The 24,831-nt window shown below is 32.9% G+C and overlaps 1 pseudogene across 1 annotated transcript; it reads left to right on the plus strand.

Annotated features, from left to right (window-relative positions):
* Positions 1 to 16,463: 16,463 nt before the first annotated feature.
* LOC114319576 (GTP-binding protein OBGC, chloroplastic-like) lies at positions 16,464 to 24,431 on the plus strand (annotated as a pseudogene). The gene is made up of 5 exons (XR_014333734.1): positions 16,464 to 17,702; positions 18,462 to 18,735; positions 19,005 to 19,293; positions 19,655 to 19,814; positions 24,119 to 24,431. The product of XR_014333734.1 is annotated as a GTP-binding protein OBGC, chloroplastic-like (transcript).
* The last annotated feature ends 400 nt before the right edge of the window (positions 24,432 to 24,831 follow it).

Below are 24,831 nucleotides of genomic sequence, written 5' to 3' on the forward strand. Positions count from 1 at the left end.
TAGTTTTTATTATTATTATTGTTATTCTTATTATTATAATTTGAATGGTCTCATTGTGTTTAAACTTAAAATTATGAATATGTTGATAAAAGTTATTCATCCAGTTCATAGGCTCAAGGAGACTTTTTCAGCTCTCAGTTTGAAAAGAACAATGCTTGTCTCCCTTTTTTTTCGAGGCTTAGGGAGAGCTTGACCAATTCTTTAATTTTGTGATCAAGATTTTAAGGAAAATTATACAATTCCTATGATCTCTTTTCTTGACCAACTCTTAAATTTTGTAGAGCTTTTTGATACACATGAAGATGTATAGGGTTTTTTTTTTCTTCTCCTCTTTTGTATACAGATGGCATTCCCTTGATGCCTTTTTTAAATGAATCTTACTTTAACTCACCAAAATAAAATGTCAAGCAGTTCAAATAATCCCGGTGGCCATTTCATTTTATGTTTAAGTTGTATTCAATTGTACAAAATCTATATTTTGCATAAAATGGACTGTTCTGATATTATGATATGTTGTTTTCAGCTTGATTCTGAGTCCATCTCCACTGGTAAGGCTGCAGTTGCGAGTTTGTTGGGTGGAATTGGCTACTTTTATGGCCAATCAAAAATCTCAGTCCCAAGTAACTCTAATGTAAGTTTTACAGATCTGTATGTGATCGTCTTAATCATATCAAATCAATTATGTCTTCATGAATTCCATTTGAAACACAATATCTCCATCTAATATGATTAACTGTGTTTTGAGGGAGAGAGAGGAAGAGAGGTGGTTTGAGTTTACAAAAGTTATTAGGATAGATGGGCTGGGTTTACAGGTTAGCTGTAAAAGGTTTATTTGATTTAGCTTGATTGTCTGCATGATTTAATTAGGGGCCAAGTCATTGCTAATTAGAGTGGCCTGTAGGTTAAGTAACTTTAGGCCTAACAGACTGATGAATCTCTGCTGCAATAAAGTATTTGGAAGGCTTTTTTGGGAGAACAAAATTTTAGGGGGAATTTCGAATTTTATGAAAAATGGTAGAGAAGGAAGTGGTGACCAAATCTTCAATTTTGAATAAAATTCGAAATTCCCTAGAAAGACATTTGACAGAGGAGACAATTGTTTGATTAGATACTTGGAATAAGATCGAGAGCTCCTTGGGAGGAAAGAATTGTGAAAGAAAACCTAAGTAGAATTTTAGAAATTATGGAAAGTTTTTGATCAGACAGAAATCCTTAGGTTTTTAACTTTAGAGGGAATTTGATTTTAAGGAAAAGTGTTGATGAGGAGGTGATGACCGAGTCTTTCACTTTGAAGTGAAATTTTGAATTTCCTTAGAAGACATTTGACTATAAGGTGATTGTTTGATTGATTTCTTGGAATAAGATCTAAAATTCTTTGGAAATTTTTTGAAAATAAAATTTGAAAAGAGTTTTGAAATTATGGAAAGTTCTTTTTATCAGGTAAAAATATTTGGGCCGCTGACTTTGAGGGAACCTTAATTTTATGGAGAAATGTTAGACAAGGAAGTAATGACCGAGTCTCTCATTTCGAATAAAATTTTGGTTCCTGTACAAGATATTTGGATAAAGGGTGATCGTTTGGTTGATTCCTTGGAATAAAATCCAAACTCCTCAAAACTTTAAAAAAAAAAGAGGAAAAGGAAACATTGAAATTTTAAAGAAGAAAAAAAAACTGCACTTTATTTTGAAAAAGGATTTTGTAAAAAATAGAAGTTGAAATTTGATCACACACTTTTGAAAATAAATTGGGGCACATTTCGGGAAATAATAAGTAATGGAAAGACAATTGTTTAGATTGATCACTTTGGTAGAAATCCTTTAAATTCCTCATAATTCCCTTGGTCGGGCTACTATCACCCAATGGGTGATAACAATGACTTCGAGATCCAGCGGTAAGTGTTAAACAAAATTAACTGGTTTCATTCACCCATCCTCTGGTTTGTTGCTTAGTGTCCCGGACACTATTCATGGGTTATGTTATGTCAATAAGGCAAGCATGAGACTATAATTCTAGTACTATTTGATCATTCCCTTGTGGAAGGAGTGGTATATTGATAGTAACAACTGATGTGCCCTTTTGTGACCAAACTTGCCTCCTTTTGCATGGAGAGAGCATTAGCAGCTTCCAAACTAGGGCAGGATACCCTCCTTTCCGGGATTTTATTATTGCCTTTTTGAATGATTTAGTGAATCCTAGGTCTGACTTCTAAATTAGGACAGGGCAACCCTACCCCCCAGATAGGCACGAATGCAAATTATGTCCTTGTGTTATATTTTGGAAAGGATTGGATTTGATTCCAGCGATCTAACAACGAGAAAGACAGTGATTTCATTCCCAAAGTCTGGGGAGTTTGACGTGGCAGTGATTTGATTCTGTGGCAATCTGAGTTGTTTGGGGGCAATGATGCAGTTACAAAGATTTGGGGGTTCAATTTAGGCAGTGATTCATATTTTGATCATGATTTTAGTAATCAGTAGTAAATTAGGTGGGTGGTTTCCCAATTTTAAAGAATTTGAGTTTGAATTTGGGTTCTTACCTTAGTGATCAAAGAAGAAGAGGAAAAAGAAAAGAATGATTGGCTTTTTAAAATTTAAATCCCCAAGAAAACATGTTATTAAAGAATTAACATCTAAAAAAAAGAAAAAAGGAACTTTCTAACTTAAGTTGAGCCTCGGAGATTATGGAAGGTGTTTGATCGAATAAAAATCTTCAAGTCATTGACTTTAGGGGGAATTTCGACTTTTATGAAAAATGGTAGATAAGGAAGTGGTGACCAAATCCTCAGTTTTGAATAAAATTCGAAATCCCCTATAAAGACATTTGACTAAGGAGACAATTGTTTGATTAGATACTTGGAATAAGATTGAGAGCTCCTTGGGAGGAAAGAATTGTGAAAGAAAACACGAGTAGAATTTTAGAAATTATGGAAAGTTTTTTATCAGACAGAAAACCTTAGGTTTTTGACTTTAGAGGGAATTTGATTTTATGGAAAAGTGTTGATGAGGAGGTGATGACCGAGTCTTTCACTTTGAAGTGAAATTTTGAATTTCCTTAGAAGACATTTGACTATAAGGTGATTGTTTGATTGATTTCTTGGAATAAGATCTAAAATTCTTTGGAAATTTTTTGAAAATAAAATTTGAAAAGAGTTTTGAAATTATGGAAAGTTCTTTTTATCAGGTAAAAACATTTGCGCCGCTGACTTTGAGGGAACCTTAATTTTATGGAGAAATGTTAGACAAGGAAGTAATGACCGAGTCTCTCATTTCGAATAAAATTTTGGTTCCTGTACAAGATATTTGGCTAACGGGTGATCGTTTGGTTGATTCCTTGGAATAAAATTCGAACTCGTCAAAACTTTCGAAAAAAAAGCGGATTGGGAAACATTGAAATTTTAAAGAGAAAAAAAAAAAAAAGCTGCACTTTATTTTGAAAAAGGATTTTGTAAAAAATAGAAGTTGAAATTTGATCACGCACTTTTAAAAATAAATTGAGGCACATTTCGGGAAACAATAAGTGATGGAAAGACAATTGTTTAGATTGATCACTCTGGTAGGAATCCTTTAAATTCCTCAGAATTCCCTTGGTCGGGCAACTATCACCCAATGGGTGATGACGATGACTTCGAGATCCAATGGTAAGTGTTAAACAAAATTGACTGGTTTCATTCACCTATCCTCGGGTTTGTTGCATAGTATCCCGGACACTATTCGTGGGTTATGTTATGTCAATAAGGCAAGCATGAAACTATGCTACTAGTACTGTTTGATCATTCCCTTGTGGAAAGAGTGATATATTGATAGTAACAACTGATGTGCCCTTTCGTGATCAAACTTGCCTCCTTTTGCATGGAGAGAGCATTAGCAGCTTCGAAAGTTGGGCAGGACACCCTCCTTTCCAGGACTGTATTATTGCCTCTTTGAATGATTTAGTGAATTCTAGGTCTGACTTCTAAATTAGGACAGGGCAACCCTACCCCCAGATAGGCACGAATGCAAATTATGTCCTTGTGTTATATTTTGGAAAGGATTGGATTTGATTCCAGCGATCTAACAACGAGAAGGACAGTGATTTCATTCCCAAAGTCTGGGGAGTTTGTCGTGGCAGTGATTTGATTCTGTGGCAATCTAAGTTGTTTGGGGGCAATGATGCAGTTACAAAGATTTGGGGGTTCAATTTAGGCAGTGATTCATATTTTGATCATGATTTTAGTAATCAGTAGTAAATTAGGTGGGTGGTTTCCCAATTTTAAAGAATTTGAGTTTGAATTTGGGTTCTTACCTTAGTGATCAAAGAAGAAGAGGAAAAAGAAAAGAACGACTGGCTTTTTAAAATTTAAATCCCCAAGAAAACATGTTATTAAAGAATTAACTTCTAAAAAAAAGAAAAAAGGAACTTTCTAACTTAAGTTGAGCCTCGGAGATTATGGAAGGTGTTTGATCGAATAAAAATCTTCAAGTCATTGACTTTAGGGGGAATTTCGACTTTTATGAAAAATGGTAGATAAGGAAGTGGTGACCAAATCCTCAGTTTTGAATAAAATTCGAAATCCCCTAGAAAGACATTTGACTAAGGAGACAATTGTTTGATTAGATACTTGGAATAAGATCGAGAGCTCCTTGGGAGGAAAGAATTGTGAAAGAAAACACGAGTAGAATTTTAGAAATTATGGAAAGTTTTTGATCAGACAGAAATCCTTAGGTTTTTGACTTTAGAGGGAATTTGATTTTATGGAAAAGTGTTGATGAGGAGGTGATAACCGAGTCTTTCACTTTGAAGTGAAATTTTGAATTTCCTTAGAAGATATTTGACTATAAGGTGATTGTTTGATTGATTTCTTGGAATAAGATCTAAAATTCTTTGGAAATTTTTTGAAAATAAAATTTGAAAAGAGTTTTGAAATTATGGAAAGTTCTTTTTATCAGGTAAAAACATTTGGGCCGCTGACTTTGAGGGAACCTTAATTTTATGGAGAAATGTTAGACAAGGAAGTAATGACCGAGTCTCTCATTTCGAATAAAATTTTGGTTCCTGTACAAGATATTTGGCTAACGGGTGATCGTTTGGTTGATTCCTTGGAATAAAATTCGAACTCCCCAAAACTTTCGGAAAAAAAAGTGGATTGGGAAACATTGAAATTTTAAAGGGAAAAAAAAAAAAAAAGCTGCACTTTATTTTGAAAAAGGATTTTGTAAAAAATAGAAGTTGAAATTTGATCACGCACTTTTAAAAATAAATTGAGGCACATTTCGGGAAACAATAAGTAATGGAAAGATAATTGTTTAGATTGATCACTCTGGTAGGAATCCTTTAAATTCCTCAGAATTCCCTTGGTCGGGCAACTATCACCCAATGGGTGATGACGATGACTTCGAGATCCAATGGTAAGTGTTAAACAAAATTGACTGGTTTCATTCACCTATCCTCGGGTTTGTTGCTTAGTATCCCGGACACCATTCGTGGGTTATGTTATGTCAATAAGGCAAGCATGAAACTATGCTACTAGTACTGTTTGATCATTCCCTTGTGGAAGGAGTGGTATATTGATAGTAACAACTGATGTGCCCTTTTGTGATCAAACTTGCCTCCTTTTGCATGGAGAGAGCATTAGCAGCTTCGAAAGTTGGGCAGGATACCCTCCTTTCCAGGACTGTATTATTGCCTCTTTGAATGATTTAGTGAATCCTAGGTCTGACTTCTAAATTAGGACAGGACAACCCTGGCCCCCAAATAGGCATGAACGCAAATTTTGTGCTCTTGTGATATTTTTGAAATGATTTGATTTGATTTAATTTGATTCCAGCGATCTAACAACGAGAAAGACAGTGATTTCATTCCCAAGGTGTGGGGAGTCTGACGTGGCAGCGATTTGATTCTGTGGCAATCCGAGTTGTTTGGGGGCAATGATGCAGTTACAAAGATTTGGGGGTTCAATTTAGGCAGTGATTCATATTTTGATCATGATTTTAGTAATCAGTAGTAAATTAGGTGGGTGGTTTCCCAATTTTAAAGAATTTGAGTTTGAATTTGGGTTCTTACCTTAGTGATCAAAGAAGAAGAGGAAAAAGAAAAGAACGACTGGCTTTTTAAAATTTAAATCCCCAAGAAAACATGTTATTAAAGAATTAACTTCTAAAAAAAGGAAAAAAGGAACTTTCTAACTCAAGTTGAGCCTCGGAGATTATGGAAGGTGTTTGATCGATTAAAAATCTTCAAGTCATTGACTTTAGGGGGAATTTCGACTTTTATGAAAAATGGTAGATAAGGAAGTGGTGACCAAATCCTCAGTTTTGAATAAAATTCGAAATCCCCTAGAAAGACACTTGACTAAGGAGACAATTGTTTGATTAGATACTTGGAATAAGATCGAGAGCTCCTTGGGAGGAAAGAATTGTGAAAGAAAACACGAGTAGAATTTTAGAAATTATGGAAAGTTTTTGATCAGACAGAAATCCTTAGGTTTTTGACTTTAGAGGGAATTTGATTTTATGGAAAAGTGTTGATGAGGAGGTGATGACCGAGTCTTTCACTTTGAAGTGAAATTTTGAATTTCCTTAGAAGACATTTGACTATAAGGTGATTGTTTGATTGATTTCTTGGAATAAGATCTAAAATTCTTTGGAAATTTTTTGAAAATAAAATTTGAAAAGAGTTTTGAAATTTTGGAAAGTTCTTTTTATCAGGTAAAAACATTTGGGCCGCCGACTTTGAGGGAACCTTAATTTTATGGAGAAATGTTAGATAAGGAAGTAATGACCGAGTCTCTCATTTCGAATAAAATTTTGGTTCCTGTACAAGATATTTGGCTAACGGGTGATCGTTTGGTTGATTCATTGGAATAAAATTCGAACTCCCCAAAACTTTCGGAAAAAAAAGCGGATTGGGAAACATTGAAATTTCAGAGAAGAAAAAAAAAAAAAGCTGCACTTTATTTTGAAAAAGGATTTTGTAAAAAATAGAAGTTGAAATTTGATCACGCACTTTTAAAAATAAATTGAGGCACATTTCGGGAAACAATAAGTAATGGAAAGACAATTGTTTAGATTGATCACTCTGGTAGGAATCCTTTAAATTCCTCAGAATTCCCTTGGTCGGGCAACTATCACCCAATGGGTGATGACGATGACTTCGAGATCCAATGGTAAGTGTTAAACAAAATTCACTAGTTTCATTCACCTATCCTCGGGTTTGTTGCATAGTATCCCGGACACTATTCGTGGGTTATGTTATGTCAATAAGGCAAGCATAAAACTATGCTACTAGTACTGTTTGATCATTCCCTTGTGGAAGGAGTGGTATATTGATAGTAACAACTGATGTGCCCTTTTGTGATCAAACTTGCCTCCTTTTGCATGGAGAGAGCATTAGCAGCTTCGAAAGTTGGGCAGGACACCCTCCTTTCCAGGATTGTATTATTGCCTCTTTGAATGATTTAGTGAATCCTAGGTCTGACTTCTAAATTAGGACAGGACAACCCTGGCCCCCAAATAGGCATGAACGCAAATTTTGTGCTCATGTGATATTTTTGAAATGATTTGATTTGATTTAATTTGATTCCAGCGATCTAACAACGAGAAAGACAGTGATTTCATTCCCAAGGTGTGGGGAGTCTGACGTGGCAGCGATTTGATTCTGTGGCAATCCGAGTTGTTTGGGGGCAATGATGCAGTTACAAAGATTTGGGGGTTCAATTTAGGCAGTGATTCATATTTTGATCATGATTTTAGTAATCAGTAGTAAATTAGGTGGGTGGTTTCCCAATTTTAAAGAATTTGAGTTTGAATTTGGGTTCTTACCTTAGTGATCAAAGAAGAAGAGGAAAAAGAAAAGAACGACTGGCTTTTTAAAATTTAAATCCCCAAGAAAACATGTTATTAAAGAATTAACTTCTAAAAAAAAGAAAAAAGGAACTTTCTAACTTAAGTTGAGCCTCGGAGAATATGGAAGGTGTTTGATCGAATAAAAATCTTCAAGTCATTGACTTTAGGGGGAATTTCGACTTTTATGAAAAATGGTAGATAAGGAAGTGGTGACCAAATCCTCAGTTTTGAATAAAATTCGAAATCCCCTAGAAAGACATTTGACTAAGGAGACAATTGTTTGATTAGATACTTGGAATAAGATCGAGAGCTCCTTGGGAGGAAAGAATTGTGAAAGAAAACACGAGTAGAATTTTAGAAATTATGGAAAGTTTTTGATCAAACAGAAATCCTTAGGTTTTTGACTTTAGAGGGAATTTGATTTTATGGAAAAGTGTTGATGAGGAGGTGATGACCGAGTCTTTCACTTTGAAGTGAAATTTTGAATTTCCTTAGAAGACATTTGACTATAAGGTGATTGTTTGATTGATTTCTTGGAATAAGATCTAAAATTCTTTGGAAATTTTTTGAAAATAAAATTTGAAAAGAGTTTTGAAATTATGGAAAGTTCTTTTTATCAGGTAAAAACATTTGGGCCGCTGACTTTGAGGGAACCTTAATTTTATGGAGAAATGTTAGACAAGGAAGTAATGACCGAGTCTCTCATTTCGAATAAAATTTTGGTTCCTGTACAAGATATTTGGCTAACGGGTGATCGTTTGGTTGATTCCTTGGAATAAAATTCGAACTCCCCAAAACTTTCGGAAAAAAAAGCGGATTGGGAAACATTGAAATTTTAAAGAGAGAAAAAAAAAAAGCTGCACTTTATTTTGAAAAAGGATTTTGTAAAAAATAAAAGTTGAAATTTGATCACGCACTTTTAAAAATAAATTGAGGCACATTTCGGGAAACAATAAGTAATGGAAATACAATTGTTTAGATTGATCACTCTGGTAGGAATCCTTTAAATTCCTCAGAATTCCCTTGGTCGGGCAACTATCACCCAATGGGTGATGACGATGACTTCGAGATCCAATGGTGAGTGTTAAACAAAATTGACTGGTTTCATTCACCTATCCTCGGGTTTGTTGCATAGTATCCCGGACACTATTCGTGGGTTATGTTATGTCAATAAGGCAAGCATGAGACTATGCTACTAGTACTGTTTGATCATTCCCTTGTGGAAGGAGTGGTATATTGATAGTTACAACTGATTTGCCCTTTTGTGATCAAACTTGGCTCCTTTTGCATGGAGAGAGCATTCGCAGCTTCGAAAGTTGGGCAGGACACCCTCCTTTCCAGGATTGTATTATTGCCTCTTTGAATGATTTAGTGAATCCTAGGTCTGACTTCTAAATTAGGACAGGACAACCCTGGCCCCCAAATAGGCATGAACGCAAATTTTGTGCTCATGTGATATTTTTGAAATGATTTGATTTGATTTAATTTGATTCCAGCGATCTAACAACGAGAAAGACAGTGATTTCATTCCCAATGTGTGGGGAGTCTGACGTGGCAGCGATTTGATTCTGTGGCAATCCGAGTTGTTTGGGGGCAATGATGCAGTTACAAAGATTTGGGGTTTCAGTTTAGGCAGTGATTCATATTTTGATCATGATTTTAGTAATCAGTAGTAAATTAGGTGGGTGGTTTCCCAATTTTAAAGAATTTGAGTTTGAATTTGGGTTCTTACCTTAGTGATCAAAGAAGAAGAGGAAAAAGAAAAGAACGACTGGCTTTTTAAAATTTAAATCCCCAAGAAAACATGTTATTAAAGAATTAACTTCTAAAAAATAGAAAAAAGGAACTTTCTAACTTAAGTTGAGCCTCGGAGAATATGGAAGGTGTTTGATCGAATAAAAATCTTCAAGTCATTGACTTTAGGGGGAATTTCGACTTTTATGAAAAATGGTAGATAAGGAAGTGGTGACCAAATCCTCAGTTTTGAATAAAATTCGAAATCCCCTTGAAAGACATTTGACTAAGGAGACAATTGTTTGATTAGATACTTGGAATAAGATCGAGAGCTCCTTGGGAGGAAAGAATTGTGAAAGAAAACAAGAGTAGAATTTTAGAAATTATGGAAAGTTTTTGATCAGACAGAAATCCTTAGGTTTTTGACTTTAGAGGGAATTTGATTTTATGGAAAAGTGTTGATGAGGAGGTGATGACTGAGTCTTTCACTTTGAAGTGAAATTTTGAATTTCCTTAAAAGACATTTGACTATAAGGTGATTGTTTGATTGATTTCTTGGAATAAGATCTAAAATTCTTTGGAAATTTTTTGAAAATAAAATTTGAAAAGAGTTTTGAAATTATGGAATGTTCTTTTTATCAGGTAAAAACATTTGGGCCGCTGATTTTGAGGGAACCTTAATTTTATGGAGAAATGTTAGACAAGGAAGTAATGACCGAGTCTCTCATTTCGAATAAAATTTTGGTTCCTGTACAAGATATTTGGCTAACGGGTGATCGTTTGGTTGATTCCTTGGAATAAAATTCGAACTCCCCAAAACTTTCGGAAAAAAAAGCGGATTGGGAAACATTGAAATTTTAAAGAGAAAAAAAAAAAGGCTGCACTTTATTTTGAAAAAGGATTTGGTAAAAAATAGAAGTTGAAATTTGATCACGCACTTTTAAAAATAAATTGAGGCACATTTCGGGAAACAATAAGTAATGGAAAGACAATTGTTTAGATTGATCACTCTGGTAGGAATCCTTTAAATTCCTCAGAATTCCCTTGGTCGGGCAACTATCACCCAATGGGTGATGACGATGACTTCGAGATCCAATGGTAAGTGTTAAACAAAATTGATTGGTTTCATTCACCTATCCTCGGGTTTGTTGCATAGTATCCTGGACACTATTCGTGGGTTATGTTATGTCAATAAGGCAAGCATGAGACTATGCTACTAGTACTGTTTGATCATTCCCTTGTGGAAGGAGTGGTATATTGATAGTAACAACTGATGTGCCCTTTATTGACCAAACTTGCCTCCTTTTGCATGGATAGAGCATTAGCAACTTCTAAACTAGGGCAGGATACCCTCCTTTCGAGGATTGTATTATTGCCTCTTTGAATGATTTAGCAAATCCTTGGTCTGACTTCTAAATTAGGCCAGGGCAACCCTACCCCCCAAATAGGCATGAATGCAAATTATGTTCTTATGTGATATTTTGGAAATGATTTGATTTGATTTAATTTGATTCCAGCGATCTAACAACTAGAAAGACAGTGATTTCATTCCCAAACTCTGGGGAGTCTGACGTGGTAGTGATCTGATTCTGTGGCAATCCGAGTTGTTTGGGGGCAATGATGTAGTTACAAAGATTTGGTGGTTCAACTTACGCAGTGATTCATATTTTGATCATGATTTTAGTAATCAGTAGTAAATTAGGTGGGTGGTTTCCCAATTTTAAAGAATTTGAGTTTGAATTTGGGTTCTTACCTTAGTGATCAAAGAAGAAGAGGAAAAAGAAAAGAATGATTGACTTTTTAAAATTTAAATCCCCAAGAAAACATGTTATTAAAGAATAACTTCTAAAAAAAAAAAGGAACTTTCCAACTTAAGTAGTGCCTTGGAGATTATGGAAGGTGTTTGATCGAATAAAAATCTGTAAGTCATTGACCTTAGGGGGAATTTCGACCTTAATGAAAAATGGTAGATAAGGAAGTGGTGACCAAATCTTCCATTTTGAATAAAATTCGGAATCCCCTAGGAAGACATTTGCCTATGAAGACAATTGTTTGAGTAGATACTTGGAATAAGATCGAGAGCTCCTTGGGAGGAAAGAATTGTGAAAGTAAACCCGAGTAGAATTTTTGAAATTATGGAAAGTTTTTTATTAGACAGAAATCCTTAGGTTTTTTACTTTAGAGGGAATTTGATTTTATGGAAAAGTGTTGAGGAGGTGATGACCGAGCCTTTCACTTTGATGTGAAATTTTGAATTTCCTTATATGACATTTGACTATAAGGTGACTGTTTAATGGATTTCTTGGAATAAGATCTAAAATCCTTTATTTTGTCATGCGCTTTGTGTATATTATTCACACAAAAAATTAGATCGATCCGATAATGAATCCAAAATTAATCCAAAATCAAATAATTTACGTGTAAAAATTAATATTATTAAAATAACATAGGTTAAATTAATTTTTGAGTGATACTTTGATGGGGAAAATGATATTTCCTCTTTTAACTGTAATAAAATAATTAAATCTTCATATTAAAGTATGTTAGCCTATTTTCAAATAATAATTATACTTTATTATGATATTACTTACATAAATAATTTCTTCATAGATTAGGGCATGATTTGTATTTTTTAAAATGCTTAATTACACATTCACAGTTTCTCACTTTGTTCTCGATACAGATTCTTTTCACTTTGGTACAAATTGTAACAAATGTTATACTTCTGTGACGGAAAATCCCCCATGGGTCAAGTTCACCTAAATTTGTACCAAATCCTCCACTATAGACCACCTCAACATGCAACCCTCCATTATAGAACACTTCCATTTACCGCCTACCATGACCCATCTATTTTGAAGTGCGAAAACAAAGGTCTCCAAGTGATCAAGGTAGGAAAGTTAATTTTAAAAATTTCAAAGTTTCCCTCAGAAGTTAGAAATTGGACCAAAGTAAGAAAAGACAAATAATGTAGTGATTAGGGTAGGTACAGTGAAAAACAATATATATCTACGAATGAAAATACAATTTATTATTTTTAAAAAGGAGTGACGGTAAAAAGGTAGTGACCGTCTATGAGATAATAGGCAAGGGCTAATACTGATACGTGCTAGAGTCATAAATGTGTCAAACTGATTTATAAGTGATGTCATCATTTGGACATAAAGATGACACTAGTAGCGGTAAGACCAAAAATAAACTTTCAAACAATTTTTTTGACATTAAAAAAAAAAATGGTTTGACAAAAATAAATTCTTAAATATCATTTTTTTTATTTTTTATTTTTTTTTTATAACCAAATTAACTTTCAAATTTTAAAATAAAAAAATTCTGAAAATAAATTTTTAGATCAAAACCAAATAAGTGGCAGGTTCATTATTTGTATTTAGTCAACTATTTTGTTCTGGGGCCCTAGAAATTTTCTTGGCCTAAATTGTTGTTTAATTTATTTAGTAGGTTCTAAGTTCATTCAGTAGTTAGGTTTTTTTTTGAGCTGAGGCTCTAGAAATTATGTCGGCCCAAATTATTTTAGGTACAAACCCGAAGGCCATATAGCAAACCTCAGGGGGTGTATTTATAATTTACTCAAATAAATATTAAAGAAATTAATATTATAAAATGTATGTTGTCTAAATGGTAATTGTGTTCTTAGGTTTCGTTTGGGAAGCTAAGTTTGGGGCTTTTTTGGCTATTTTAACTACAAAAAACAAAATAGGCCTTTAAGTCTAATAAGACAAAATATTACTTCCAATCTATAATTATTACATTCTTTCTCTCTCAAAAAAATCAAAAAAGCCAAAAAAATCAAAAGCTCTTCCCAAACGAGACTTTTTAGCCCAAAGCTAAAATAGCTAACAAAGCCAAAATGCTAACTCACTTTCCAAACGAAACCTAATAAAACTTAAAATCTTGGGTTCAAATCTTGCTCACGCCTTTAAATAATATTTTTTTATTTTAGGATAAAAAAGTTTGCCACTTAACGGAAGAAGAAACCACTACACTATTAGATACCAAGTCATATTCTCACATATATAATAATATAGATAGATATATATATACTAGATTGAATTGAAAGGTGCAGTTCAAGTCGGTAGGGCCCATTAAATATTTAATTTTGATAATTAGAATAATTTTTTTTTTTTTTTGGTATATATCATTCATATAAAAATTAAACTGATTTGATACTCATGGTTGGTTCAATTTACCGCATTTGTGGTAAACAAAAATTGATGAATTGCCTCTCTTTTTAAAAAAAAAAATTTAATGACAAATTGAATAAATTAGACAAATTACAATTATCATATTAATTTTTTTTTTTTTTGGTATGAATTATACATGTGAAAGACTTTACAAAAATAAACTATTTAAATTATTAAAATAGAAATCATAATAAATCTTAACTGTACCTTTCAATCAAATATCCGAATTTGAAACGGGTTATTATTATAGTATGTTTAAGTTTTATATTTTGATAATTTTTTTAAAATTGAAATATTATTATATGAGATTAAATAGAATAAATCATTAGATATATGATAGAATTATGTAGTATGATATGTATTATTTTTTGATTTATTATACACCTAATGATGTATTCCTTCCAAATTTATTATAAAAAAAAAAAAATTATAATGGGTAAGCTTCTCTCAATAGATAAATCTTAAACAAATACTAAGATAATTGTCTCATTTAAAAAAAAAAAAAAAAAAAACTACTAAGATAATTCACTAAACTAATAAAGAAGTAGAAGAAAATACACACACACACATATATATACACATAACTAATTTTATTAATACATAAATCATACTAACATAACAAATGACCAATTTTATTAATAAGTAAATCATTAAGTAAATTAACAATTTTTAATGATATGAAAAGTATTTTTCGGTTAACTATTTTGTTAATAAATAAATTATTAAGTCAATTAACGATTTTTAATAATATAAGAAATACTTTTCAATAAAAAATTTTGATAATTTATTATTATATAGGAAAATAGTTTTTTTTTTCTTCTTGATTATTGTGTTAAATTAAAATGGGTCAATTACATTGACACCCCCTGAGGTTTATGTTTATTACAGTTTATCCCTTTACATTTGGAAAATTATACTGACACCCTATGAATTTAATTTTATGTATGATGATCATTACGATGAGGGGGGAACTGTTATGAAATTTTAAACTTCAAGGGGTAATCTGTAATAAAACTTTAAACATCAGGGAGGGAAATGTGATTTTCTAAAGGTGATGGGAGAAACTGTAATAAACATAAACCGCAGGGGGTGTCAATGTAATTTACCCAATTAAAATTTATAATAAATGTAGTTGTAATTTATAGTATTTTAAGACCGATTTATATTTTAAATAAACCTTATGGGTGTATTTGTAATTTGTTAAAAAAATAAAATATTTATATTTCATAATTGACCAAGAATGTTTGCGTAATTACTAAAAAATTGTTACATAATTGACCAAGAATATTTGCATAATTACGAAAAAAAACTTCACTCAATATATAGGCCACTATTAGTAAATTATTCAAAATAAATGGGCAAAATTGAAAAAAAAAATACAAATCCCAATCAGTTAAGTGATTCTTTATATATATAGATATGTATATGTATTTTATAAAAATATTTTGAAGCGGTTTGGCAGCCTTAAGATAAATTACAAATAAATCCTGATTAAAATAATACGGATTCTCTCTTGTAATTTTGGAAATAATAAATTTTTTATTTAGTAGAATTTATGAAAAAAAGAAAATTTTTACTCTCTGCTATACAGTAATAAAATTGCTAGGATTGTTAATTAAAATATATTTTTTCACATTATTAAAAATTATTAATTGATTTAATAATTTATTAATAAAAAGTCATAAGGGACAATCTGTATTTTAAGAAAATCTCAATGGTGCAATACTGTATGTAATACAAAAATAAAAAGTTATTAAGAAAAACAAATTATATACCCTAATTATTGTTTTATTTTTATATAGTTAAATAAACTATTACCATTACATATTAACTTGTTTTGCTTAAAAAATAAAAAAAATTCTAAAAAAACAATTCTCAAATCATTCGTTTGTTAAAATGAAAGATAAATTACCCAAATAATGCATAAAATATATAACTTATTTTATTTTGAACTATTTAATTTCATATCAATTTCTTAAAAATCACATATTAATCAAATGTAATATTTTCTTAAATTATTGTTAGACTATGAATATTTACATCAACTATATTTTAGACATTAAAGAATATAATTGTATTTTTTATAAGGACAATTCTTATGTATGTAAATATATATCATATATATTTACGTAAATTCTTATAAATATACGTAAATTATCTTATAAAATCGTGTAAATTTTTATAAATATTTAACTTACAAAAATTTAAGAAATTATAACTTATGTATATTTGTAAAAATTTGTGTGATTTTATGAAACAACTTATGTATATTTATAAAACTTTACACAAATGCATATAATATGTACCTTACATATCCAAACACCCTAAACCCTTCCCTTATTATAAATGAAAAATTAAGATCAAAACGAAATAGGCATGTTTGGTAATTATTTCATTTTCAGTTTTCAGTTTATATTTACAAAAATTTTAACAACTATCATAAAAACTTGTTAGATAATTTTTTTGGTTTATAAATGGTTGTCTCAATTTATAAATTTGAGAAAAAAACGTAAACTCAAAAAATGAATTTACGTTAGTTTTTAAATAGAAATTTCAAAATTTGACTAAATTTTTTTTTTCAAATAAAATTTTTAATTAATTTTTTTTAATTATAATGTGTATAATCCTATTATCATAAATAATAAATAATAAATATAAATATTTTAGGTATGAATAAATAAATTTTTTAATTTATATTTTTAAAATATTCTATTTAAATCAAATACATTTGTAATTTATATTTTTTTAAAAATAAACAAAAACTAATTTATAAAAATTTTGTCGAAGGTCACCGAAGTATTTTTTAAGGACTATTTGTGTAATTGATCGAAAATAAATCCCGACACGTGGCCAAAGACACGTAACCCCTATATCCACTAATTCCTCTCCATGCTGGCTCTGCAAAAAAACTGGGGACTTTGAGAATCACAAAACAGTAGAGAGAATTCAACAATGGCTTCATCTCTATCTATATACATATCTCCACAAGCCCTAGCTCGCAATACTCCAAACCCTCGCAACCCCCTCCCCAGAAACCTCTGCAAATCAAACCCTAACCACCACCATCGCATTACTCGCACCACCTCCCGTGACTTCCACCCTCCGCCGCCGCCGCCTCTCTCCTCCGTCTTTGGCGGCGATGCCGCCACCACCTACACCCGCCTCCCTCCCAAAGACGACTTCTTTCTCTCCACTCTCCACTCCTCAACCGAGGTCAAGCTATCCGAATTGAATATTTCAACTCGAAAGATTGAAAACGACGAATCGAGTCAAGAAGAGTTGTTTGATGAAAATCTAGGGCTTTCTTACGGAAAGTTCGAATTGTTCGAGGTGAATTCTGATTCTGAATTCGAAGACGATGATAATGAGGAGGAGGAGGAGGAGGAGGACTATGGTGGTGAAATGTTAGGGTTTGAGGGTGGAGAAGCTGGGGATGTGGTTGGTGGGGATGGAATTGAAGGAGAAGGAGAAAGGAGTGCTGGCGGTGATGAGATGCTTTGACAGAGCGAAGATTTTTGTTAAGGCCGGTGATGGCGGGAATGGGGTGGTGGCGTTCCGGCGAGAAAAGTACGTGCCGTTTGGGGGACCATCCGGTGGCGACGGAGGGAGGGGTGGAAATGTGTATGTGGAAGTTGATGGGTCGATGAATTCGTTATTGCCGTTTCGACAGAACATTCATTTCAGGGCAGGGAGGGGTAGCCATGGGCAGGGGAAGAAGCAGAATGGGGCGAAGGGAGAGGATGTTGTGGTGAAGGTGGCACCGGGGACGGTTATTAGGGAGGCTGCCATGGATGGAGAGCAAGGGGAGGTGCTTTTGGAGTTGTTGTATCCGGGGCAGAGGGCATTGTTGTTGCCAGGTGGAAGAGGAGGGAGAGGCAATGCTTCTTTTAAGTCGGGGACGAACAAGGTGCCAAAGATTGCAGAGATTGGAGAGGAGGGCCCAGAATTGTGAGTCTTTCAAGTTCTTAAATTGTTTGTTCAGATTTTTAAAAATTTGAAATAGGTAATTGCATATATTGATTTTAACACTCGGAAATGGTTTCGTGGATTTTTTATTTGATTTGTACATCCTTGTTGAGAGTATAGGGTTTTGTTCTGTTTAGTTCGGTTGTTTCTTTTGCTGGTACATGCGTGTGTAGATGGTTGATGCCTTCGCTGTGCATTAAAATAGTTACTATTTTGCTTGTCAATAAATAAATAAATAACTGTTGTACAAAGTGCAGCAAAGTCTATTATTATAGCTCATATTCTGAGTTCACTAATTTATATTTTTACAATTAAGTATACAAGAGTCTGACCATTTTAGGGGGTCAGATGGGTCACAATTGCAATATCTCCTATTCCAAGTGGCACTGCATTTGGAGATACAAAGTTTTAGATCACCAAGATTTTGATAGTGAGACTCACTTGTGGAATTAATAAGTTGTTAATACATGCCCGGGATACCAATTCATCCAAGTTTTAGCGGTAACATTCATGGTTGGTGTATTTATGAATAAGGGGCCTCAAGAATAGTCTCTTCATAAGAAATGGGGGGAAGGTTGTCTAGCTACTACCTCTCTCAGTCTTGGACTTTGTTATAAGCTGGAGCTTTGTGCATTGGGCATGAGCTTTTTTTTTCTTTTTAAGGTTATTCAGAGCTAATTTCCATGGTTAGTGGAAGTCTTTCAATTTTGTTATTAATTATTTTGTGAGCATTTTGACCAGGTGGTTGGAGTTAGACCTAAAGTTGGTAGCTGATGTTGGAATAATAGGTGCTCCAAATGCAGGGAAAAGCACACTTCTTAGTGTTATTAGTTCTGCTCAGCCAGCTATTGCAAACTATCCCTTTACAACTTTACTTCCAAATCTCGGTGTTGTTTCATTTGACTATGATTCTACAATGGTCGTAGCTGATCTCCCAGGTTTACTTGAAGGAGCACACCGAGGTTTTGGTTTAGGCCATGAGTTTCTCCGGCACACAGAAAGATGTTCTGCTTTGGTATAAACCCTCTCATAAATTGTGCTTGCTCACTAAGATTTTGAAATAGCATTGCTTTATAGAGTAATTACTGAAGAAAGATGTCATAGCTGTACATTTTGTTTCTTGCTTTTGAAATTCGCCACACAATGTTATTTTGTGAGATTGTGAAACTAGAGCTTTTATTCTTACTTCAGATGTAGAGTTATTCTACTTCTATTTTATTTGTGGATTTGCTTGGGCCAATTCTTTTTCGGACTAATAGAACTATTATCAATATGGAACCTTAGGTACATGTTGTTGATGGTTCATCACAGCAACCTGAATATGAATTTGATGCAGTTCGTCTTGAGCTAGAACTGTTCAATCCTGAACTTGCTGAAAAGCCGTATTTAGTTGCCTACAACAAAATGGATCTTCTGGAGGCATCTGAAAGGTGGGTATCATTCAAGGAAAACTTGCAAGCTCGTGGCATTGAACCTTTTTGCATGAGTGCTGTTATGAGAGAGGCTACTCATGAAGTGACCTGTGCTGCCTATGAGCTTGTACGAAAAAGAATGGAAGACAATAAGGAAGAAGGTTGGAAATTTATCTTATTTTCTTCATTAGAATGCATTGTGTATATCTATTTATATGTGCATCTAATGTGCATGTGCTTATGTGCACATTTCTAACGATACCAATAAAGAGTATCAATATGCATTGGGGTTGTCCTTTGCTGTGATTGTGGGATTTATTTATGATTTTATTATGTGTGTGTGTGAGTGTGTGTGTGTGTGTGTGTGTGTGTGTGAGAGAGAGAGAGAGAGAGAGAGAGAGAGAGAGAGAGAGAACAGATGAGACAATCAAAACATTACATATAGGGGTATATATGTATATATTTGTTTATATACATTTACAATCTTCTACTTCTTTTGTGTTGCCTTTGGGTGTCTGACAGGTTGGAATAATCCAGTAAACTTGAACCATGTGGCTGATATGGTGCAGAAGCAGCGAACTGCCCCTATTAATGAGTTTGAGATCTCTCATGAAAGCAGTACTAATACGTGGCATGTAGTTGGATCTGGGTTACAACGTTTTGTTCAAATGACAAACTGGCGGTATGTGTACATTGCACATTACCTGCATTTATAGCTATTGCCTTTATACCCTTTCTCCTCTTTTCTTGCTGTCATTGTCTTGTGGTGATTCTTCCTGTCTTGTTCTATCAGATTTATACTTGCAAATTGCAAATTATCAGTGCATAGCTCATGATACTGAATGCATTTTTCGTATTCCTCATACTGAGTTTCATAGCTCATGTTCTATCAGATTTAGGCATGCACAACCCAGCTTTGAACAAAAATATTTTGCCTGAAACTGGGTCTTTGGATCATGTTGGATTATTCATTTTGATTGAGTAAAAATTCACTAATAATATTTGGTGTGATCTACACAAAACATTAATTTTGTGAACATTCCTAGTTTTGATATTACCCTTAGTAGCAGGAATCGTTACAGTAGGTGACGATTTTGTGGGAGAAACCACATTCTTAAGAGAGAAAATCGCGTTTTGGTGTGAGATGAAACCGTCTATCAAAATCAAACAAGTCCAGATGCAAAATAAATTCGATCAAGATTTTGGGTAAAAATATGAAGCATATATACAAAAAAAAAAAAAATAATAGCACATACGAGATATCCATTAAATTCAAATATTACTTACAGAATTTGGGTATATCTAAATTTGATTGGCAATTTCATGAACAGGTTCACATCTATTCATACATCCATTACTCCGTAATCAGTGAGGATGGCTCTGGGTCTGCCGTCGGTAATGCAATTGTTGGGCTTGAGGTTGGAAAATATTTGGTGTGGAGAGAGGAGATAGATACTGGGCTGTTTGGATGAAAGGGAACTATGTGGTGGAGTTGAGAAGACCTAGCACTTGTCAAAGAATGGAGGAAGAAGAACTGCAGTGGAGTCGGTCGGCAAGAAGCAGCTGGAACGTTGGTCATCGAAGGTATAAAGGAGGGAGAGAGGGGGAGAGAGAGAGAGGTATATGCAGAGTTTTTTTTAAATGGGTGTATATACCGAGTTTGGTTGAGAGAATAAACCGTGTTTCAATCTCACCTTTTAGATCTCCAATGCCCTCTACAAATAGGTGTAGGCTATAGGTGTAGGCTTTAATTATTTTCTTTGAAATAATACAATAAACAGTGTTGTAGATCAATAAATATGATAAGGAACATCACTTGTTAAAATTGAAATGTTAGAAAAAATATACTCACTTCGTTTAAAAATAATATAGTTTTGTTTTGGGAAATTTAATTTTTTTATAGTATAATTATTTTACCTTAAAAAATTAATTTTTGAAAATTGTTTTTTGAGAGTATATTTTTTAGAGAATATTAATTGTCATAATTATATTTTTTGTGGTATTAATTAATTTAAGGATAAATTATAAATACATCTTTCGAGATTTGCTTAAAATACAGATTGTTCCCTGTGATTTAAAAAATTACAAATACTTCCTTATTAGAATTTTTTATTTAACAGAATTAATTAAAAAAATAAAATTCATAATTGATCTCCTATACATGAATAAAATTACCTAAATTATTAATTAAAACATATTTCTAATATCATTAAAAATCGTTAATTGACTAAATAATTTATTAATAAAATTGGCGATTTGTTATGAAATTAGAAACCTCGGAGGGTGGGATGTAATTTTCAGAACCATAGAGAGGCGATTTGTATTTTAATCAAACCTAAAGAAGTGTTTGGAATTTACCCTTAATTTAAAAGAAGGGAAAAATAAAAAATAAATATTATTTTAGTCTTTGATTTTTAAAAAGTGAATAATATTTTAGAACAATAAAAAATAAAATAAGGGACTAATATTTTGAGACGGAAGAAGTATTGAAAAAGTGTATAGATTTTATATAAAAAAAAAATATTGAACCGCGATTTTAACAACCCAGGTCTCTCTCTCTCTCTCTCTCTCTCTTATATCTTTAGTTTTTTTTTTTTTTTTCAAAAAATCTATTTAGTTTATTAATTAATTGTTATTGCAACTTATAAGACTAATCTGAATTCATTCAACAATCTGTTTCACTCTCTACTCATGGAATTATGAGACTATTGTTGTATTTTTGATGAATTTCATGAGAATTTTACTGGGTCTTGATTGAACTGAAAATTTAGACTTTACCCCCAATCACATGGAATAGATTAAGCATATTGCTTAAATATCTTGTGGGTTACTGTATGTTTTTGCTTTGTATTTGATTAATATGGCACAACCCAATTCTTTTTTTTTTTCATCCCCTCCTCAAATTTCCAAGTACCCAACTCAACTACTTTCTTATAAATCTTTAGTTAAAAAACAAAAAAAAAAAAATCAATTTAGTTTATTAATCATCATTACAACCTCTCAGACTAATCTGAATTCATTTTGCAATCTCTTTCACTCCCTATTCATGGAATTATGAGACTATTATTGTATCTTCAATGACTTTCATGAGAATTTTACTGAGTCTTGAACTGCAAATTCTGACTTTACCCTAATTAGATGGAATAGATAAAGCATATTGTTTGAATATTGAAAAAATTAAAATCCCTTAGATATTGATTTGTGATTACGTTTCACTTTTAAATAACGAAGAACAATCCCAATTAAATAATCAAAAACAAATCAACACACCGATTTAACGTGGAAAAATCACAATTGGAGCGCCTCCAATTGTGATAAAAAAAATTACGGGCCAAAGTCACAAAACAATCCACTAAGAAAATAAAAAGGAACTACATATGTGGATCCTCAATTATCTAGCGAATCCACACCCGAATTTAACCAACTCCAATATGCCTCTTCCACTACCGTCTTCACCTCAGAATTGGCTTGCCCAACGTTGAATCTACAACGCGGATATCGAATTCACGACGGCGAGCCACTCCAGAATCTACCAAAATTTTAGGCCCAAATTCTCTGAAATTCATCGAAGAACAACTCTCTCATTTGTGAATTAAAGAAAACACACAAAACCTACAGATCCATTGATTAGTCTTAAATCATCAAGAAAGCACTCTTAAAGCACCATCCAATATAAAATACTTTGTTTTTTCTTCCTCTTTGAAAATCTGGACGGCTCAAACCCTAAAAATAACAAATAGCTCACTTTATAGAAAATTAGATCACGAAGATCGCTCGAGAGCACACTTCACCACTCAAGCGGTGTGAGTAAAGGTGGTGCAAAACATATAGGCTGACCGTTCGAGCGCAACATTCACCACTCGAGCAGTAAAACTTTCTTCCTAGAAATTTAGGTGCTTTGTAAAAGTACTAAGAGATTCTTTTCTTTGCTGGAACGCACAAATGACTGCTCAAGCGGTCAAACAACTTCAACAGTATTTTTGCTTTTTGCTTCAGCGAAGTGGCAAAAATGAAAGGATCAAGATCACAAGCTACTCTGCATAGGCACAACTCAGATTGGATTCACAACTAAATACTCACATCCTCATTGAAATATAAGAGCGAATAAAATTATAATTGAAAAAATTTTTGTCAAACGGAATTGCCAGTTACAAAAATCTAACAATCTCCCCCTTTGACAATTCCGTGACAGAACACACCTAACAAATAAAATCCTAATCACCCCAACCCATAACAACCAATCAAGATGCTATTAGTGCTATCATCTAAAAAATAGTTATTAGTGCCACAGTCTGCAAAACAACTAATATTGCCACAAGGGTATATGAAAGTAATAGACATATGACAAGATTATCTTGCAGCATAAATAGATGAAAATTTAAAGAACATGCAGACATACTAAAAAAACTCCCTCTCAAAAATATCATGTGGGTTATTGGATGTTTTCGCATTGAGTTTCATTAATATGGTACAACCCAATTTTTATTTTTTTCATCCCCTCCTCAAATTTCCAAGTACCCTCCTCCTCAAATTTCCAAGTACCCTACTCAACTACTCTCTCATTGCAACCTCTCAGACTAATCTGAATTCATTCTTTGATCCCTTTCACTAATTCATACCAAAACTTAGAACTCTCTACCTTGAATTATGAGACTATTATTGTATCTTAGGTGAATTTCATGAGAAAGAGTGTTGAATTGAAAATTCAGACTTTGCCCCCAATTAGATGGAATAGATCAAGCATATTGTTCGAGTATCATGTCGGTTATTGTACGTTTTCGCATAATATTTATTTGATTAATATGGCACAACCCAATTCTTCTTTTTTCATCCCCTCCTCAAATTTCCAAGTACCCAACTCAATAACCTAAATAAGAAGAAATTCCCTACTGAATTCTCCATTAATCTATAACTTGTATAATTTTATATAAAAAAAATCACTTGAAATTTAAGCCTTTTGTTCACAATATGATGCTTTTTCTGTAGGTTACCTCACCCCGATGGGCCATTGACAACAAACAAGGCTGCGGCTTTGGTGAAGTTCCTTGAAAGAAAACTTCAAGAGCCTAATGGATTGGCTTCTATAAAGCCCAAACTTGTTGAACAGGCTGTCAAAAATGCAAAGGATATTGTAAATGCAAGTACTTACCAGTTATATCTTGTAGTTTTTTTCCCAATGGTGTTAAATTCCTTTATTCTCGAACTAGGCTATGGACCTGGTTAAACCTAGTCAAGTTTGTGGACACCCCTTTTTTTCCTTATGTGCAATGCAGATCAAATTCATGACTTATAAGCCTTATATACATGACCCAACTCATGACCTAATTTTTCTTCGAAGAGTCTTTCCTATTGATTATATGGTTTAGACTTGGTATAATAGTGATTTACTAAATCTCATTGATTTTGACTTTTGTTTCTTTTTTATTCTTGTCCATATTCAAGTAGCTGGTATTTTCATAATTCAGATGAATATATGCAGAATAGTTAAAAGAAGATATCTGTAATCTAATTTCTTGTTAGAGTTGGAATTCTAACAGCTAACTATAGTAAGCATTAACGGATTTTTTCTCCAAATTTTGGTTTGTCTTATCCTGATAATGACTTACAAAAGTTTAGTGTTTTTATCCCTATTTGACAAAGTAGTATTGTACTCGCATTCATTTGTATTTATAATTGGTACTATACCTAATTGGTTCTAG

The sequence above is a fragment of the Camellia sinensis genome, chromosome 6, assembly GCF_055761805.1.
Source record: "Camellia sinensis isolate YWXY chromosome 6, ASM5576180v1, whole genome shotgun sequence".
NCBI lineage: Eukaryota > Viridiplantae > Streptophyta > Magnoliopsida > Ericales > Theaceae > Camellia > Camellia sinensis.